The sequence below is a fragment of the Stegodyphus dumicola genome, chromosome 5 (assembly GCF_044657685.1).
Source record: "Stegodyphus dumicola isolate Sdum_Otavi_A_Nest chromosome 5, ASM4465768v1".
Taxonomy (NCBI): domain Eukaryota; kingdom Metazoa; phylum Arthropoda; class Arachnida; order Araneae; family Eresidae; genus Stegodyphus; species Stegodyphus dumicola.
Window position 1 is genome coordinate 167,790,288 of NC_140772.1, and position 15,024 is coordinate 167,805,311.

A 15,024-nucleotide genomic window follows, 5' to 3' on the forward strand; every position below is an offset into this window, starting at 1 on the left:
GCTGCTGTTGTGTACCTTTAACGACATCGAAATCAGAAAGTGAAAATTATTTTTGAAGAGAGAGAACTAACATCCTTTCAGAATAAAAGGTTCCTAACCTAATCCATTTCTAACATACTTTGATCTGTTTTCTTTCCACATTTTGTGGTCAAGGAGTTTTATAAGTGTAATTACCAGTAAATAGAAGATACATTCTCTGTTAGATATTATTCCTATTAAAGATTTTTTATATTATGTGTAAATGAAATTTTTTTCGTTCTTGTGTTATTATATATATTCTAGATTAGTTTGTTCCTCTCCTTCCCGAAAGGAAAAAAAAATTCTGAAAGCTTTCAGATTTTACATTACGCCGCAAACGGCGATTTTATTAACGTTTTGTGTGTTACTTTTATTTATTAAATATCATGTTCTTCGAACTTAAACCACACAAAATTCAATTCAACACCAATATCTCAAAATTTAGGTAAAAATAACACGCCGAACAAATATTAATTTACAGTTCAAACAAAAAAAATCAGTGTTATATTTGCAAATTTTCACTGGACTAGTTTCGATGGTTTTACCGAAACATCATCCTCAGCTGCCAAAGAGCAAATGAATGAGATAAGATATAGTGATGCAGTGATGCTATAAGATAAAAATGGCTGGACAGGAGTTAAGCTACTGGCATCATTTATTGATGAAATAAGAAAACTAAAACATAATTTCCTTAAAGGCTGAAGGTAAAGATGGATTGAAATTAGGATCATTAATTAGAACAGAGAGATTTTTTTTGAATGTGAAACGTCTCTAAAAAATCTAATTCACCGATGGAAGATGTTTTTTGAATAATTTTAGCAGCAGAAAAATGGAAAGCGTGATTTTCAGACCAACAATGCTTTGCAATAGAGGACTTCTGTAGTTTCCTTTTTCCTAACATATGTCTCAATCTTTAACTCGAAATTTTAAGGCTCTCTTAGTTAGACCAATGTAAATTAAACTGCACTGGCAAGGAATCCTGTAAATACCCCAGGAATTCATGTCCGAAAGGGGTCCTTAACTATGGAACTCCGAATTTTATTGATAGGATAATAAACGACCTATAAAACGAAGTTAAAGTTCTGTAAAATATGTGCAATTTTATATTTAATTGGTGGAAAGAAAGGAATGACAACAGAATTCTTATAATCTCCTAAAACAAGAGTGTGCTTTTTGGTGTGTTTAAACGAAAATTTTTTAACTGCTTGATTGATAATGTTGGGTGGAAAGATCCTATCAATAGATAATACGGTATCAATACGGTAAACAGTAATATTGAAGTTGGATGTGTTACGTGTGACCAAAATGTCGAGGAACGGAAGAGAATTGTATGTCTCAAGTTCAAAAGCGAACTGAATAGCAGGATCAGTCTAATTCATTATTGATAGAACTTCATTTAAATCATCATTATTACCGTCAAACATAGATACTAAACATACAAACTACGTAGACGATACTTTTACATTCGACATGTTGGTCACACGTAACATATCCAACTTCTGTACTACTTTTTACCGTAAACATGCATCGATTTGGCTTCCACCACACTTCAAATCACGTCATCCGACTAAATAAAAGTTAGCTTCATTTTATTCCTTTGTTTTCCGTGCACTTCAAGTTTGCTCCTCCAAATTGGCTCTTAAATTATTTAAAATCAGTAGCTATTTATAAGGGCTTTTAATCCAACATTATTAACCAAGGAGTTAAAAAATTATAATCTCAACACACCAAATAAGCACACTCTTGTTTTAGGAGATTATCAGAATTCTGTTGTCCTTCCTTTCTTTCCATCAATTAGCTATAAAATTGCACGTATTTTTTACAAAAATTTAACTTTCGGGTCATTTATTCTCTTGCCAATAAAATTCCGAGTTCCATACTTAAGGACCCCATTCCCGAAATGAATTCCTGGGGTATTTACAGGATTCCTTGCCAGTGTGGTTTAATTTCCATTGGTCAAACTAAAAATGCCTTAAAATTTTGCGTCAATAAATATGAGGCATATGTTAGGAAAAAGGAAACACAGAAGTCCTCTATTGCAAAGCATTGTTGGTCCGAAAATCCCGCTTTCCATTTTTCTGCAGCCAACATAATTCAAAAAACATCTATTGCTGAATTAGATTTCCTAGAGGCGTTTCACATTTAAAAATTTCCCTCTGTTCTGGTTAAGGACCCTAATTCTAAATCCATCTTTACCTTCAGCCTTTAAAGAAATTATGTTTTAGTTTTCTTGTTTGATCAATAGATGGCACCAGTAGCTTAACTCTTGTCCAGCCATACTTATCGTATCACTATATGCTATCTGGTTAATTTGCTCTTTGGCAGCTGAGGATGATAGTCTGGTAAATCTATCGTAACTATCCTGTGAAAATTGGCAAATATAACGCTGATTTTTGTGATCTGAGTTCTAAATTAATATCACAAAATATTTAAAAACAGCATAGCTTTAGAATTTCCGATACAGTCTTGCGCGCTGGAGATAAAAATATTTTTTTCCGTGCAGTGTTGCTATTGCTCGCTGTGAAATCGTTGAGTTTATTAATCAAATGTTCGTTAAAGTTTTAGAAAATCTGAAATAAATATTGAAACAAATTCAAAATTCGGACTTCCAAGTCCATGTTCAGTTGGAGGACTACGTTATTCAGAATTTTATGGCTCTTTGTACCGTAGTTTTTTAACAATGCTAGAAACATTCATGCAGATTCTTCATTATTAAGTTTCTTTAAATATTATATCAGGGCAATAATATTTGGTGGCAACAGTTTGAAAAGTAAACCAATGCAGAAAGTGAAACGACGCAAAACGCCATTTTGAGACTAATAGACTTTGAGTCTAACGCGCCTTGGGCTAAAAAAATAACCCCTCTTTTTGGACATTATTGTTTGCTAAACTAAATGTTTTTACAGTCTAGTAAGAACATTAAAAATCATTTTTAACAAAAAATAGTTTTACTCTATAGCAAGAACGGTGATCGTAAGATAACAAAAGTCAGATGAATATTTGATTTTTTTCGTAGATGGGAAATTAAAAGAGTCAAATATTATTTTTTAAATGAAGTACTTAGCTCAACGAATACTCCCTAGATATTTTTAACTTTTTAAAATTTAGATAGCTGTATGGCTAGCAGTTTGAAGATCTATGCCATGTTTCATTTCTTTATGATACTTTATAATATGCTCAATATACATAATATATTTAGAAATATAATAATATTTTCTAGGGTTAGTACTAATGGATCATGCACTATGCATATTTTGTCAGCAGCAGGTAACCAGAAAGTTAAAGTTACTAAGTTAAATAACCTAATTTCTAAATACCTTCTAATACTATTTTCAGACTAGTTTAAAATATGAAGGACTTTTTAAAATTTTATTATCGTATAATATAATAATAGGTGAAATAAGAAACTGATAACTATGAACTTTTGAGATTTTGAGTATTTAAAATAACGAGGAACCTTTATTCTTACGATGTCTTTGCTTTATTTACCGATTCGCACTCGAGGGCTATCTGCCTTAAGGGAGGGATGCCTTCGTGGAGGACGTTTTAAGGGAAACTGGCTCGTATACACGTTACACATGGGGAAACCATGAATACACCCATTCAGCCAGCCCGTTCGCGAACCTGTTTAAATAGAAAGATGCTTTCAGTTAGAGTTTGTCCCGTTGTTTTCTGTTATTTGCAAAGATAAAGTAATAGCCAATTACGAAAGGTCTACATGGTCTTCGGAACTTTTCCCAACCAATATTTTCAGTAGTTTGCAAAAATAAACATTGTACTTTCGGATAATCCTGAGTGCTGCTGAACTAAAGATTGACACTCAGATGCATAAAAAACTAGAATCGTAGAGTAAAGTACGCGTAGTCATTTAAAAGATTCGACTTCTTTTGGTTACAAATGGGCATGATGAAATTATTTTAGCAAGGAATGTAAACATGTAAAACTAAAGTTGATTAGGAATTTTTTATCACCTTGTATTTTCCGTTAGCTAGCAGGAATTTTTAACATTTCTTCTTAGTTAGTTAATGCTGCATTCGTAAAAATATATTATGCACCATTTCTTCGAATGTTTTGCACTATTTCTGAAAAAGGCTTGCAGAGGAAATGTATTAAATTAGTAATCTTCAGGTATGTATCATAAAAATCATTTGCTTTTTATGCATCACGAATAATGGTAGAGTGAAAATCAAATATTCATAGTTATTAACTCTCATGATGCAAAAATAAGATGCGAAGGCAAGAAAATTGCATGTGAACATGAAAACTATTCTTAAACTGCAAAAAGTAGGAAAAATAAGGAAAAATTTCAAATGCTATCGAAAAAGATAAGATAATCGTTTATAATTCAAACAAAAAACGCTTTAAGTATTTTTAGCAGGAATGAAACGCTATCAGTATTCACTTTTAGTATTCAATGAGAGGAAAAGAACGAAACAAAGAATTTGGTTAAAAAAACAGAGGTACTCTCCATTGATTAGTTGCACGGAAGATTGATTAGTTGTACGGAAGTTTGCGACAGCCTTTTGCTTCAATCTTATCCTACCATCCTTTACACTATTAAAGTATTATTTTACATTTCTCATTCTATCCATATCTTGTAATGCTTCATTATTGCAAGGAATATTTCCAGTGAGTTTCGAGCAGTCCAGTTCTTCAATTAATACTCCATCTAATGATTTCACACGACTCAAGGCGACATATGCTTAACCTGCTGCGAAGAGGTTTCGTCCTAGATTATATTACTGCATAATCTACAGAGCTACCTTGCATCTTATGTACTGTTGTTGCCCATAATAGTACTAATAGTAGCATTCTTTGTTCAGCAGTACTGTAGCTGCGTTTCTTGGGGAATTGCACTGATGTTGGCTCGATTCTTGTGAATACCATTATTGCCGAAGTTCATAGTGACTGATGGAATGTCTTGTTCATACATTTACGCCCGGCAGAAATTAGGCCAATGAATTTCGGTGATGGATCCAATCACACCATTAAAAAAAACCCCTTCTTCACATCAATATTTGATATATACCAGCACTTTAATATGTGAAAAAAACTGTATTAACATCAAGTGTCATCCACTACAAGTTTAAAAAAAAAACGTATTTGAACTTGAGTGGATGAATAAAAAGTATTTTATTAACGATTGAAAATTTGAACAAGATATAGGGATAGTTGTGAGCTAATAGTAGGAATTTAATTAAATGTAATTTATCCTTCTCATCTGAAAATGATCTAGATCGCGTCTACGAATTTATATTGGCGAAAGCAAAGAGTTTCACCTGACGCAATTGAAGAGGAGTTTTAGAAGTGACAGAATGAATTTAGCGTCCGAATAATTAGAATTAAATTAATAATTCTAATTATCCGAATAATTAGAATAAATTAGAATGAATTGAGCGAATGAATTCAGTGAACACACTCCGATAGCAGGGCAGTTGTTAACCAGGCTCAAAAGCTATGACAAATGGCTCCCCTAAACAGATCATCTCAAAACTAATAATATTATTATATTAAAGCATATTTTATAAACATTTGTTTAGAGTAGATGGCTTTTTTACAGTGCCTTCTTTCAAAAAGATGATTACGCCCAAAGAGGCTTTTTTTTAACGTTTTGTGTGTTAATTTTATTTATTAAAATATTATGTTCTTCCCACTTAAACCATAAAATTCAACTCAACAGCAGTATCACAAAATAATTTAAAAACAGCATATCTTAAGAATTTCCGATACACAATCTCGCTCGCTGGAGATAAAAATGTTTTTATTTCCAGTACAGTGTTGCCATTTTTCGCTTTAAAATCATTGAATTTGTTAATCAAAAGTTCGTTAAAACATCACCAAGTATGCAATAGATAATAAAACAAATTCTAAATTTGGGCTTCCAGATGCCTATATTCGAGTGGAGGACTACATTGTTCAAAATTTGATGCCTCTAGGTACCGTTGTGGTTTTCATAGTGTGAGAAATATACATTCATTTATGCAGATTCTTCATTATTTAATTTCTTTAGATGTAATGAAGGGCTCAAATATCTGGTGGCAACAATTTGAAAAGTGAAAAGCTTTTATAATGAACTAGCGCAAAATGCCAAAACGTAATTAATAGCCGTTCTGGACATTCCTTATTTAACAAATACTTGACTTGCTTTCATCTTTTTTTTTAACGGAATTCTTAGCTAGCTTTCATGTCTTCTCTAACTGATTCTCGGCGAGCCTCATCTCTACTTTAACTGAGTTGACGGCTCCTTCCATCTTTTCTTGAAATGCAGACTGCCCAAACGTCATCAACTGCCCAAACGTGTTGCGTGCGTACAGGTTCATAATATATTGAATGCACAAATCCGATAAAAATTCAGCAAAATTTATTCTTATCACAAGAAATAAAACAAAATGCTGAAATGTTTCATCACAGATATTCATACACTATCACACAGTAGTTATATTTTAAACTACTGAAACGTTAAATAGAACACAATTTAAAGTGCACAGATAGCTAATCCGATCTCACCGCGAGTTTGTTACCGTCAACAACAACAAATAAGTAAACAACTGAACTGAGATATGTTCTATGTTGTAACGCAATTAAGAGGCAATCGGCCTAGTGCCGCCCTTACCAATATTTTATAAACAGGGTATCTTAAATGATGAGTTGAATGCAGTAAGATGGAACGTACATTTTTAATGAAGACAAAGAATATGTATTGTACACAGACGTACATAGACATATGAGTATGTACATAGACGTTCTTTGGTGCAGAGTATCTAGAAGACAAGTAAACGGGGCGCCATCTTTTGGGGAAAATTGTAAGCGTGATCCGAACCCACGATGTGAGGATCTGTAGCTTGAGGAATTCTGCCGCTCGGCTATGCTTGTCTTGAGAGAAGCTGCGAATTAATTTTGATCTGCAAAGTTCAAAATAAACTCGATGGCTAAAAAGCTAGACAAAGTTTCTGCATATTTGATTTAGCTGATTTAATTCTCTGAGCTCTTGTGGTTATTGATTTCTTGAGATAAAGGGTTTTTTGATCTTTGAAAATGTTAATGATTTCTGCTAAATTTTCCTGCGAGTTGTTCTGCTTAATTTTGTCGCGGTAAAGTTTTTTAGACATTTCTTGATTAGTTTGGGTTGAAGCTTGAATGAATTCGGAGAAGTCATCTTTAATGGGCATTTATTGTGGTTTTTCTATCTTCTCTAAATGATTGAATCTTTTTCTGTATACCTTACAACCACGATAAGAAGAAACGTGATTTTTGTGAGAGTAAGTGCAGTTTGGTTTTTCATCTGATTTTAATTTACAGGTATTGGATCTGTGATTTTGTCCGCACTTACAGCACCTTTTTTAAAACAGTTATTTTGGGAATGAGCGAACTCCTAGCAATTGAAACATTGAATTGGCGTTTTCTGGGCTGATATTTTTCTATTGTGATTTTGAAACCGAACATATTGTTTAATTGATGATTCTCTCCTGCAGAATTTCTTTTTAGTTCAAGGAAAAATATAGTGTAAACGGATAATTTGGTCTTCTGTTCTCTTCGTGAATTGCTTTACTTTAATTATAGGTAAGCTTCTGAGTTCTAAGTCTGCGTGAATTGCTTGTTCGGTGTAGGATCTTAATTGAAGAGGCTGAGGAAATTTGGTACGTATGAAAATTAATATGTGCTTTCTTGAATTTATCAATTGTAGCTTTATAATCGACTTCGGTAGAAAATCTGTTTGGTTTTGATTGTAACTTGAAATTTGTTTTTGCATATTTCTCTGAGCATTTTGACTATTTCAGGCCAGTCAACATCGTTTTTCGGAATGACTAATGGGGGAATTTTCGTTTTATTTTCTGAGTTATTCTATGTTGGAGTTGTCTGCGTTTCATCTGTAACTTCCAGTGCTTCGTTATTTTCGTTAAGAGATTCAAATCTGTTATTTTGCGGAATATCTGGTGGTGGCGTAGACTCGGTATTTTTCACTGTTTTCTTTAGAGTTTGCCAATCGTTCTTATTTATTGCTTTATCATCTGTTTTAGAATTTGCGAGCTCCGGGGTGTTCTGAATGCTTGCCGAAATTAACTGATTTTGTTGAGTTCCTTCTTGTAACTTTGAACGTATTTCTATCGCTCGTAGGGAGGTAAATTTCTTCATAGACTTAATACAGTTTAATTTATCGGCGATTTCGTTTTCTAATTCGAGTGCGAGATCTTTTGGGTTATTGGGAAGCTGAGTATTGATATTCTTGCGAGTTAGCTTCTGCTAAATTCGAAAAAACGTTTCTGTGTTTGTTAACTACTGCTACAAAATTTGAAGGGGAGGGTTTGAATTTCTTAGTATTATCAGCTACTTTCTTAGGACTTCCTGCGGTTTCCTTTTCTTTTCTCTGGGATTTACTTTTCATAGTAGAAATTAGAGTAGCAATTATACTTTGAAGCGCCGGGTCATCTGAAGCAATTACAGGCATATCTTTGGATGTAGTCGATTTTCCTGAATAATTCGAATAAGTAGAATCATTATCGCTGAAAGTAGCATGCCAAGGAATTTTGCCCCTATCAGGTGGTTTGCTATTACAGGCATATCGAGGAGAACAAGCAAAAATGATATTTACCAAAAATCAAGAATAGCGGTCTGAGACTCGTGCGTCGCAACAGAGAAACTATGCAGTTATTTTTGACTGAATTGAGATGTTTTTCTCCGGCTTTTATAAGCTTTTTAATCAGTCACGAGAAGTTTCTGGTAATTTCTCGAGGTTTCTGGAAAACAAAAGAGTAGAATTACAGCTTCAGCTAACACACAATTGCATTATTTCCATTCAAATATAAATTACGAGATATCTATTTATTAAATGCGCGTGCTTCTATATTTTTACTTTTTCGACGTAGCTTTCTCTTAAAACTCGTCATGCGCTGCATTACACGGGGAAATAAGACAATTTATTAAATCTAAAAATAGCTAAATAAATACAAAATAGTAATAGTTTCCTAAATTCAATTAACACTGAGGAGCTAGAGTTTTTTTTTTTTTTTTTATTTTTTTTATTTATTTATTTTTTTTTTATTGAAAATTTTAAATCCTTGTGCACCACATAGTATTTACACAAGGCTTACAGAGGTAAGTAAAAAAAACAAACAAATACAACAACACAACACAAAATAAAATAAACTTACAAATTCACAGATGATACGCAAGAGATAAATTTACAGAAAAAAGAGAAAGCCATTTTATGTTGAACAAAAACATGAAGAGGGGGAGGAAATGAAATATTCACAGAGTTTAACTTAGAAATGAGTTCCTTTCGTCCTTCCTTGAGCTTTGAACAATAGAACAACAAATGTTCGACATTTTGCACTCCCCCGAAACTGCATGAACACAAGTCTGTACTAGATAATCTAAATCTCTTCAGATATGAATTGAATTTACCATGTCCAGTTAGAAATTGAGTAACTTCAAAATTGCAGAAAAAGTGTTTATTATTCAGTCTGTGAGGAATGGAGGGAAAATATGGTTTAGTCAAAGAGGCAGTAGTAGAATTCCTGTATAGTTCATTCCACTCGAGTATTGTATCATCCCTACTTTTGTTCTTGTAAAATGACTTAGGAAGTATCATTGGAGTAATTACTTGAAGATGTGTAGCTTGTTTTGCCAACCAATCAGCCCGTTCAATTCCTAGATTGCCAGTGTGGCCACGTACATGAGAAAAGATAACATCAACACCTTTATTATTAAGGTCTTTAAGAAGAGCATGGGAAGTCACAATTAATTTATTATATGAGAAGATATTCCTAAGAGAAAATAAGGATGAAAGAGAATCAGTGCGAATAAGAAATTTAGCACTTAGCGAACAGTTGTTAGATATCCACTTAATTGACTCACTAATGCACAGTAATTCGGCTTGGAAAACACTGCATTCATTGGGAATTCTAAAGAGTTTGTATTCCAGTTCAGAACCATTATGGAAAACGACATAAGCTAATCCAACTCGATTATTAATTTTACTGCCATCTGTATAACACACAACAGGGAAATTATCATCAACAGAATTGTCATAAATGATAGTTTGAATTGGCAAACGATTGGCAGGATGAGGAAGATCTTCAAACAACACCTTGGCATCGAACATAAATTTGCTGATGGTATCTTTAAACTTTTTGTCATTCAAAACATGAAGGTCAATCGGAGGAAATCCTGAAATTGCGAAACAGGCTTCATAGCTAATTGTTCTGTAGCCACGCACAACTCTTAGTAAAATTCTTCTTTGAATTCTGCGAAGTATACGGGAATTAATCTTCTTTTCTAAAGCTGTTCCCCACACTCTAGAAGCATAGCAAATAAAGGGGACAATACCCTGCTTATAAATCATATCAATAACATTAACTTTTAAACCAAAAGTATTGCAAGAGACACGATTAAGTCCTCTAAGTATATTTTCACACTTATTGGATAAATACATAATATGATTTTTCCAACAAAACTTATGATCAAGAATAACGCCTAAATATTTAATTTCATTCACCGTTTCGAGTAAGGTATTATCCAAGTACAGTTGTTGGTTTGTATAGCTGACATGCTTTCTTTTAATTATCATAATGTTAGATTTATTAGGATTGAATTCCAATTTCTGTTCTCTGGACCAATTGGAAATAATAGTAAGGGTGTTTTGAGCCGTATTAAAGAGAGTAATGGGACACTTCTCTTGAAAGCAAATTAGTAGATCATCAGCAAAAGCAATTGTTTTACAACTCGGACAACGTGAGAGTCTATTGAGTAGATCATTCATAATTAAATTCCACAATAAAGGTCCGGAAACCGAGCCTTGAGGGCAACCTCTTTCCAAAATGCGGGAGGAAGAAACGTGGCCAAGGGAGAGCAATGCAGATCTGTCATGCAGAAAATCTTTAATAAGGTGGTAAATATTACACGGAATACCAGCTTTCCTTAAAAAAACAAGTATCCCAGGACACCAGGCGGAGCTAGACTTTTGAGACCTAATTTTTTAAAAAGTACTCGTACGATTTTTACAAAACTTGGCAGTTTGGTATTATTTGAGTCATAGAATCGAAATATGGAAAAAACTGGCATATCATTTCAGAAAAAGTCCGATTTTGTTTCAAAGTACCTATATTAGAACAGCGTTATATATAAATCTGATACATATCCTAAGTCACGCTTTCGAGACATGAAAAACGCAAGTTGAATTTCGTCAATCGTCAAAGCAGAACAGTCCTCCCCCCCTTTTTTTTTTAAGTTCACTTTTTGTCCCTGAAGGACTATTGTTTTCGTTTTCCGATTTTGCTTCGGAACTCTATAAACGGCGTATCACTTTTCAAATCGTGGCCACCAAATACTATCGTACTGTATTATATTTGAAGAAATTAAATAATGAAAAATCTGCATATATGTATGTATATTTCTCGCATTGTGATAAAACAACGGTAAATAGAGCCATCGAATTTTGAATGACGTAATCCTCCTACGAATATGGGCGTGTGGAAGACCAAATTTGAAATTTGAAATTTGTTTTATTTTCGGTTTCCTATTTCGTAAAACTTTAACGAATTTTTGATTAACAAACTCAAGGATTTCAAAGCGAGCAATGGCAACGTTGTACAGAAAAAACATTTTTATCTCCAGCGCGTGAGTCTCTGTATCGAAAATTCTAAAGATATGCTTATTTAAAACTATTTTGCGATATTGCTGTTGAACTGAATTTTATGGTTTAAGAACGTGATATTTAATAAATAAATGTAACATACAAAAGTGTTAAAATAACGCCCCTTTGGACGCAATTTAAAATCTGAAACATTTCAGATTTTCTTTTATATAATATATATATATATATATATATATATTAATTTAACAAATATTCTCTATTCGTATAAAGCAGATATAAAATTCTCTATTCGTATAAAGTAAATATAAAATTAAAATTTAAAATTTAATTAAGAGATTTTAATTGCAAAGAAATACAAATAATTATTGTTCTCAGTGTCCGTCAAGTTTATGCAACGCATAATGCGACTGATGGACATGGCATTAACGCCGAATTCCTTAGCAAGAAAGCTCTCGAATGGTTGCATACTGATCTTCCACAAGGTCTCGCAGGCGAGCCTCACCAACATCAATAGGCTGACCAGAGAGCTCTGCTTCTTGAATGTCTTAGTCCTTGATTTTGAACTTTCGGTACCAAACCTTCACAGTGTCATAGGAAACAAGTTGGTGGCATTCTGTAGGTAACCTTTTGCAACAGATCTGGAAGTAAATGATGGTTCTAAACTAGTAGCATGATAGTACCATTTCAGACACCTTGTACTTTAATGATATTTTTTTTTTTTACAAATTTTACAACTCAGTGTTCTGAAGCAAGTCTCTTTCTTTCAAATGCCCAAACTCGTTTGACAAACTATGATTTAACACGCCAACGCTAACTATTTGTGCAGACGATATTTGCGGTGGCGGTAAACTTTCGCTAAAATCCGTTATTTCCCAATCTATCAGTATTTGCTAGCATTGCTGCTTCCAATTTCCTCGCGTATTTTCCTTTTTTGTTTTGTATTTTTATGGAAAATTTTGTTTTACACTGATGATCTGTAACAGTTATCTTCGTTTCTTATTAGTCCAAAGGGACAGTTTGCCCAGAAGGATTATTAATTTCGCTTTGTCATTTTGCGTTGAGTCACTATAAAAGACGAACCACTTTGAATATTGTTGCCACCAAGTGTTAGAGCCCTGTATTACATTTAAAGAAATTGAATAATAAAGAATCTGCATAAATATATGCATGTTTCTCGCATTGTGATAAAACAACGGTACCTTAGAGCCATTCAAATTTTAAATAACATAATCCTCCAAATCCTCCACCGAATATGGGCATCTGGAAGCCCTAATTTGGAATTTATTTATTATCTATTTAATACTTCGTAAAACTTTAATGAATTTTTGATGAACAAACTCAACGATTTCAAAGCGAACAATGACAACACTGTAAGAAAGGAAAAAAAAAAAAAAAAAAAAAAAAGAGAGAGAGCATTTTTTATCTCCAGTACGCAAGACTGTGTATCGGAAATTCTAAACATACGCTGTTTTAAATATTTTGTCATATTGCTGTTGAATTGAAATTTATGGTTTAAGGGCGAAGAACATGATATTTAGTAAATAAAAGTAACACACAAAAACGTTAAAAAACGCACCTTTGAGCGTAATATAAAATTTGAAAGCTTTCAGATTTTTTTTTAATACACAGGACTTGGTTTATTTTAAGCCGGTTAACGGAAATTTACTGCATTAAGAAAATTTATGAAACCTGTATCGAGAAATTAAAATTATTATTATATTGTGATTATAAAAGCGTAGAAGATAAGCAAGCTTAGTTTGGCTAAATTTAGAAAATTTTTGTTGATGTTGAGAGTATGAACAGACGTAAGGTCCCCCTTTATCAGGAGAAACATGATGATGCCTCGATACAGAATGGCTTTTTTTTTTTTTTTTTTTTTGGAAGCGGGTATATATTTGAAAATGGGCCTTCAGCTATGTTAAGTCAAGATTAAATCGTAGAAATTTCGTGTGGGGGGGAGGAGGAGGATTTGACTGTACCTTGTAATTTTATAAACAAAACGCTTGCGCAGCGAGGCACCTAGAACAGTTATCATAAAAAAGAAAAAATATATAATGATTTCAATAAGTCCAGTTAGTGTAATTTCATAAAAAAGTATTTAATGATTTTAATTATAAACCAAAAGTATAATATATTTGATCACATTTACTTTAATTACTCATTCTAGACCAACGATACTACACTTTACACGCAATAGATATTGATACGAATTTTTTAGTTTTGTAAAAATTTTAGTAAAATTGTAGTATCTTTTGTATAATGTAACATGAAAAGTCTGAAGAGAGTGAAGTCCTTCAGGAAAGATGAGATTACAGGGGCAAGTTTATTTAACATTGACGTACAGGGGTTGGACAAAAATATGGAAACACCTTTAAAAAAACATGTTTCTTTGCTTAATATGGTGTAGGAAACCCGTTGGCATCCAAAACAGCTTGCAGTCTTCTCGGAATGGATCAATACAGTTCCTGTATGTTTGCCAAGGGAATATTATACCATTCTTCCTGCAAAACGGTGGCAAGTTCAGATAACGATGTTGGCGGTGGATAACGAGAACGCACTTTCCGTTCCAATGTAGACCACAAAGGTTCGATAATATTCAGGTCTGGTGACTGTAGTGGCCAGGGGAGATGGGACAACTCATCCTCGTGCTCAGAAAACCAGTCCTGGACAATGTGAGCTGTGTGAACAGGGGCTTTGTCGTCTTGGAAGACACCATCACTATCGGGGAACAAAGTTTGTACCATGGGATGAACTACATCGGCCAAAATGTTCACATAAGTCTTGGCAGTCATGTACCCTGACACAGTTATCATGGGGCTAGCAGAGAACCACGATATGGCTGCCCAAACCATAACAGAACCCCCGCCATGTTTCACTCTTGGAAACAAGCAGTCTGTATTATAGGCTTGAGATGGCGTTCTCCAGACGTAAACTCGGCCAGAAGTGGGAAACAATGTGAAAGAAGACTCGTCAGACCATATTACTTGCTTCTACTGCTCTATAGTCGAGGCTTTATGACTTAAACACCACCTTTTCATGTTACGGGCATTAGCATCACTGATGAGTGGCTTCTCAATTGCAGCACGGCCGGCAATTCCCTGTTTATGAAGCTCCCTTCTAATTGTTTCGGTACTCACAGGGTTCGGTAACACAACATTCATTTCAGCAGCAATTTTTGCAGCTGTGGTCTTCTTATTTTTCGTCACAATCGCCCTTAATGATCGTCTGTCACGATCACTCAGGACACACTTTTGTCCGCGCTGTGATTTAGCAGATGATGTTTTTCCGCTTTTCAAATATGCGGAATAAATCTTCGATACAGTACCTCTTGAAACACTAAACACCTCGGCTACCTTGCTTGCGGAAGCACCTACCATACGTGCTCCAACAATTTGCCCACGTTCGAAGTCTGT